This window comes from Phascolarctos cinereus, unplaced genomic scaffold (genome assembly GCF_003287225.1).
Source record: "Phascolarctos cinereus isolate Bilbo 61053 unplaced genomic scaffold, phaCin_HiC Scaffold_5;HRSCAF=322, whole genome shotgun sequence".
NCBI lineage: Eukaryota > Metazoa > Chordata > Mammalia > Diprotodontia > Phascolarctidae > Phascolarctos > Phascolarctos cinereus.
In genome coordinates, this window is record NW_027555958.1 from 797631 (window position 1) to 803035 (window position 5405).

The window sequence follows — 5405 nt, forward strand, 5'->3', positions numbered from 1 at the left end:
GCCTCGGTGTTCCGCATTTCCCAAAATCTGGCCCCAGACCCTGAGCTCCCAGAGCCTCAGAATCTTCCTTGTTTTCTTTTGGCTTCAGGGCCTCTCCTACTTTAAGTTCTCACAACCCACCTGGGTGGGGAGGACACCCCTCCCCCTCACCCACTGAGGAGGACAAACAATCCCACACACAAAGGCACATGCAAAACTTCTTTTTGTAGATATTTATTTTTAGTTTTCAACATTCACTTTCATAAGATTTTGAATTTTAAAATTCCCCCCCTTCCCCTCTCCCCTCCCCAAGACGGCATGCAATCTGGTATAGGCCATACCTGTACAATCGTATTAAACATATTTCCACATTAGACATGTAAAGAAGGATTAGAAGCAAAAGGAAAAAACCACAAGAAAGAAAAAACAACAACAAAAGAGGAAAAATAGTCTGCTTCCACCTGCCTTCAGACTCCCTAGTTCTTTCTCTGGACGTGGACAGCATTTTCCATCAGAAGGCTTTTGGAGTTGTCTTCTATTATTGCATACCTGCAAAACGTCTGGAATTACCAGCCCTTGGCAACAGACCCAAGCTCCTGGGGACCGAGGGATGCTGCTGAGGGAAGGCAGGGTCTTCAGAAAAGAAGGAACAAGATTTAGAGCTGGCAGGCCTCAGGAGGCCTCAAGAGCCATCGGGCCAACAGGCCACATGGGGAAAGAGTTGTTCCTTGTAGTAGAGGGTAGAACTGGGGTCCATCCTGACCCTCTGCTCTGAGGTGGGACTCCTGGGGAAGGAGAGGCTGCCTGAGAAGAATTTCTGATTTCTGAACTATGGCTGAAGGCACCTGAAGGCAGAGCCCTGGGCCAGACCTAAATCTGACCCCTTGGGGGGCCCCAGTGTCCCACTGGATGATCCCCAAGAGGGGCAGAGGGGAAGGCAGTTGTAGCCTCAGTGTCTGGGCAGAGAGAGACAGTCACCCATCTCTATGGGAGGAAAGGCGTCACTCAGGCTCTGACTCAGGACTGCAAGGGACAGATTAGATTAAAGGCTTGTGAAAGAATGTTATCCATTAAGAAGGTAGCCAGGCTCCAGGAGCAGAGTTTATGAACTGGCAGGGAAGGAGGAATGTTTGGAGGAGGCCTGGGGGTTGGGACTCCAAAGGTGAGGTCTCCTAGGGACACTCTGGGGCAGTGGGTAGAGTGCTGGGCTGAGAGTCAGAAAGACCTGAGTTCCTCCCCCTCCCTTCAGATCTGGCCTCAGACACTTCCTAGCTGAGTGACCCTAAGCAAGCCACTTAATGTCTGTCTCAGTTTTCTCATATATAAAATGGAAATAATAATAGCAACTATCTCAGGGTTCTTGTAAGGATCAGAGATAATTACTATAGTAAACCAAGGACAGAAGGAGTGGCTGGGGCTTGGGCGGTGGGGGGGGGGTGGAGTTTTAATTGGACAGATTTTGCTTTACCGGAAGGAATGACTGTGGTTGTCTTAAGATGGAGTGGGCACCTGACCACAGGAGGAAGGTCTTCATGTGGACTCAGGGTCTTCCCCTTGTTGGAGATACTAGAGCTGGGATTCCTGGCCCTGATGCTTTCTGAGGTCCCCCCCACACCCATGAGACCCTCGGAGTTCCATTGGCAGGAGGAGGGCTCTGAAAGCAGCTGTACTGAGGTGGTCCGCTCCCTACCACTCTGGGGACTTTGGCTGATTGATGAGGCTCCATCTACTTATCTCTGAGGAGCTTCCTGGGAGCTGGGCACCAACCCAGCCTTTGCCAGGTCTTTCCATCTCTGGTGGCCCCTTGAGCTGCTCTAGGACCTGCATGGACATGGTAGGGGGACAGATGGAGGGAAGGAGAGAGAGAGACAGAAGGAGAGGAGAGGAGAGACAGACCTAGACAGAGGGGGAGAGAGGAAGGGGAGGGGGAGGAGGGAGAGAGAAAATGCTGTCTCTGTGCCTTTGATCCTGCTGACCCCCCATCCTGGACACTTGGCCTGCCTTGATCTCTGTGGCCCTTTCCTGGTTCTTCCTGCCTGACCACTCTTTCCCAGTATCCTTTGCAGGATCTTCACCCACATTCTGGCCATGAGCTGTGGGCATCTCCTATGGCCTGTTCTCGGCCCCTCTGTCCTTCCTCTGCCCTCCCTCCCTTGGTGACCTCGTGGCCACACCTATGCTGATGACTCCCCCGACTCTCTTCCCACCCAGTCCCCTTGTCTCTTCTGAGCTCCCGGCCCCAGGTCACATGCTGCCTGCTGGACAGCTCCCTCTGGGTGTCCTCCGGGCATCCTGAACCCACAAGACCCACAAAGGAAAGCACGATCTCCTTCCTCTCCCACCCCCCTCTGCAAAGGCCCGTTTGGGACTGAAGATGCCCCTCAAAGCTGCCGCCCAGAGTCACGCACTCAGCATCACCCTCAGTTCTCGTCTCTTTCTGTGTCTCTGTTTCTGTCTCCCTCTCTCCCCGTCTCTCTTTTTCTCACTCATTCCTGCTGCCTTGCTCAAAGCAGTTAGCTAATTAATTAGTTAGTGGTAAATGGAATGAGGCTGGGAACATTTCCTAAGAGGGGAAGGGAAGGGAAGGGAAGGGAATAAGCATTTATGGGGCACCTGCTGTGTGCCAGGCACAGTGCTAAGCGCTGTACAAGTATTATCTCTGAACCCTCATGACAACCCAGGGAGGTGGGGGCTGTTATGGCCCCCATGTTACAGTCGAGGAAACTGAGGCAGGTGGTGGTGAAGTCTCTGGGTTCCTAAAGTCAGAGGCTGGATTTGAGCTCGGGGCCTCTTGGGGCAGTGCACGGAGGGTGGTCTTCCCTCGGTGTGCAGGGCTGGGCTGTGGCGCTCAGGGGCCTCTGCCTTCTCGGCCCGGTTTTGCATCCCTAGGATGACGGTAATTAGCTTTGTCACAGCTCTCCCCTCCTCTATGGGGAAGGAGGCTCTGATCACACTTTATTTTTCTTTGAGGAACCAAGCTCTGAGGACAGCAGGAAAGTCCCTTTAAGTAGGGGCCCCTCCCGCACCCTGCTGCATCCCTGGGGGCGCCCCCCCCCCGCTGGCCCTGTCCCTCCCACCCTGTGTGGCTGCTTCAAGGTCTGCCAGCCTCCCCCAGGCTCACTCCCTCACTGAGGGCTTGAACTGGACCACGAGGGTCCCTGTGTCTCAAACACTCCTTCCACTGTGCTGATGGTCTCCTTTTCTTTGCCTTTAAGACAGAGGAAGAGAATGCCCGGTGCCCAGTGTAGACACAGGATCACACAGAACCCGGGGGGGGGGTGTCTACCCTGAGGCCCAGCTTAGGTGACTTGCCCAGGGTCACACAGGTGCTGAGAGGCAGAGGCAGGCTTTGAACACCCTCGGTGAAAATGGGAGCAGGGCCCAGGCAGGCGTCTGCACAGGGGTGCTTTCCATGCCCGGGGTCTTCAATGCTGCTCAGCAGATTGAATGGGGCAGGTGGAATGAGCCAGGTGGGCCGAGGTTAGCAGATGATAACACAACCCTTCTCTTTCCCAGGCTATGACTCCCCAGTGCCCACGGGGCCGGGGGGGGGGGGCGGCCAGCCCAGGGCCTTCTGGAGACAGAGCTAGCCCTTGGTGGCCTCTTCACATGGGACCTCCAAAGGTCCCACCCTCACTGCTCTTCTGGTCCCAGGAGCTGGTGCTTCTAGTGGCCCCTAAGCCCACCAAGTGCATGTGCACACACAGATGTCAGGAGGGCTGGAGGCTGGCCTCTTTCTGAGGACAAGAAGGGCCCTTGGGTCTAGAAGGATGGTGGAAACTTCTCTGATTCATATGTGAATACAGGAAGAGGAAGCTGAGAGCAGGACCCTGGGGGGAAGGGGCCAGCCATCAAGATTGGGACCTCCAGTGGCTTATTTACAGGAAGTCTCCGTGGCTTCCTCCAGGCTGGCTCAAGGAGGGGGCGCCACTACCCCTCGTCCAGACCCTGCTCCCACACCAGCCTGAGCCCTGGGCGTGCCCCAGCCAGCCCACCTTCTTAAATATGGATGCCCCCATTTTGATTTCTGACTCTCACTGCCCCGGGAGTATGAAGATGGGTGGGGAGCTGAGGCGGTGATGCTAGGCAGCAGCCAGAGGCTCTCCAGGAGCCAGAAAGCAAGTGGGGGCTCCTGGGCATGTCTGCAGAAATAACACCCAGGATTCACTCCAGAAACCTTTGTGCAATCGCGAAGCCCAATTGGTTAGGACATGTGTGCGTGTGCACAGCCATGTGTATGTGCATGCTTGCTAAGTATGTGTGCAGAGTTCTTTTCTCTCTCCCCCACACGTGGTGCCGTCTTGAGCGTCAAGCACACCATCGCCTAGGAGACCGCCTAGCAGAGAAGAACCCAGCATCCATCTGCAAAGCGGAGTCCAGCCGCAGGGCTAAGCATGGCCAGGGAGCCCAGCGGAGCTGCTGTGGGAGTACTGTGGAACAGGAGGACACCAGGGCCCTGCAGTACTGGAGCAGCATGACCTTGGCCACGAGGGGCATGTGTCCCTCTACTTGTGTGCCCACTCGTCCCATGGATTCTATGTATACTTGTGGAAAAGCTTATGGGAGGAATATTTTGTTATGGCTGTTTATAGTACAGGATTCCAATAAATGCCTTCACTTTGAGCTCATTGTGGCCTCTGACTGATTATTAAAAGTAAATGCACCAGTGGGGGCTTGTCGGTTGTAGTGCTAGGCATGCAGACCACAGCCTGCCTTGACTCTGGATTAGTCCTTGTGTGAGTTGGGAGGATAAGCCAGAGGAGTCACTACCTAGAAGTGACCTATAAAGTGACTCTGAGGTACTTTTGTGAAGGGAGGCCCGGACAGGTGTGGGATTCAGAAGCAGCTTCCTGGAGAAGGTGGCATTTGAACCAGACCTCAAAGGGAGCTGGGGGCGAGGGGGAGGGCATTTCAAGCAGGGGAGGCAGACACTGGACATGGGAGTGTTTATTTATCTATTTGTTACGTTTGCATACATTTTCTTATTTGATTCCTACAAAGGTGATATAGTTATTCCCAGTCTAGACACAAAGGAAATGAAGCTCAGAGAGGTTAGGGACCTTGCCAGGCTCCCACGTAAATGGGAAAGAGAGGCTTTCCAACTTCACTTCCAATTCTGTCGTCTGATTTCAAGGCAATAATTCTCTGGCCAAGAGTGAGTCCCTTCCCCTCCTGGGGGCTCATTTGATCAATCCTTCAGTCAATCAATAGGCAGAGCTGTTTCTTCTCTGTACCATGCACTATGCTAAGCCCTGGGAATGCAAAAACCCCAGTGCGGTTCCCTCTGCCACAAGAAACTTACATTCAGGGCCTGAAGGGGCTGAAATGAGCATCTTAAAATTTTAATTTATTTTTACCCTTCTTTTCTCTTTAAATTTTGAGTTCCAAATTCTCTCTGTTCACCTCCTACCCCTCCCCCACCCACT